Genomic DNA, 1,235 nt, shown 5'->3' with positions numbered 1-1,235 from the left:
CCCGGGCTGGGGATTCGAACCCGCCACCTTAGGTGTATGTGGCTGGCGCCTTAGCCGCTTGAGCCACAGGTGCCGAGCCGTCAGGCCTAATTCTTTGGGAACAATGTGAGTTGAACAGACTGAGGCTCAGATTCACTGCCTGGCTGGAGTAAGTACTCTACTAATGCTTATGATTATCATTACTATCTACTTCCTTATAAGAGGATCAAAGAAAAATATGTTTTCATACTTCTCCAACTTCTATTATGAAAATGTATAAATATGCAGAAAATAATATAAAAAGACCCATGTACCCACCACTAGGTCCAGCAATTAATATTTTGCCATACTTATTTCTAATTATCTAGATGTACATGTACTCACCTATGTGTGCATGTGTAGTGTGTATAACATTTTCACTGAATTATTTGAAAATAAGTTGTAGCTATCACAACCATTCATCTCTAAAATGTTCAGCATGCACTTCCTAAGAATAGCTACCATACCATTATTACAACCTGTGTTATAACTTGTAACCTACTATAACCTGTACTGCATATAATTCTCTAATATGTAATATTAAGACTATATTCTAATTAAAAAGAAAATATGAGTTAATTGAGGGATCTGGTTGGTTGCCAGACTTCTGTTCCCCAGTTAGCAGGCTCATCGTGTCTCCCCTCTGGAGGGGTTTGGAGAAGTTCCATGTTTCTTGCTGGACTGAGTCTGAACACTGGTGACCACCGTCCACGGCTCCCTGTGATTGTCTGTGCCACAGGCACACAGCCCATGGCCCCACACATGTCTGTTCACACAGCATCTTGAGTGCTCACTGTGTGGGAGGCACAGTGCCGAATGCCTTGTGATCACAGGCTCAGTTCCTGCTTTGTCACACCACCAACCCTCCCCTGTGCACATTGATCATTAGGAGGAGCTGTCCTGTCACCTGGGCTGTTAGACGTTCCTTGGTTTGGTAGTCTTCAAATTGTGATCTGTGGATTCAGCCGAGAAGCCTAGGAGCAACCTCAAAGGTGAGGTGATGGCCAAGAGAGTTCCTGAAGGTCCCCTCCTACCACTGAGGAATAATGGCTATTGCTTCCATTCTTGAGATACTTTGCTAAGAATATGATCCAGCTCCATTCATGTAAACATTAAAGAGGTTAAGTCTCCATCTTTTTAAAGGCTGCATAATATTCCATGGTGTACATATTAAAACCATGGTTAGGCTCGGCGCCTATGGCTCAAGTGGCTAAGGC

Source organism: Otolemur garnettii, unplaced genomic scaffold, assembly GCF_000181295.1.
Source record: "Otolemur garnettii isolate 467f Iridium unplaced genomic scaffold, OtoGar3 scaffold00107, whole genome shotgun sequence".
NCBI classification, from domain to species: domain Eukaryota; kingdom Metazoa; phylum Chordata; class Mammalia; order Primates; family Galagidae; genus Otolemur; species Otolemur garnettii.
This window is presented reverse-complemented; position numbering follows the sequence as displayed.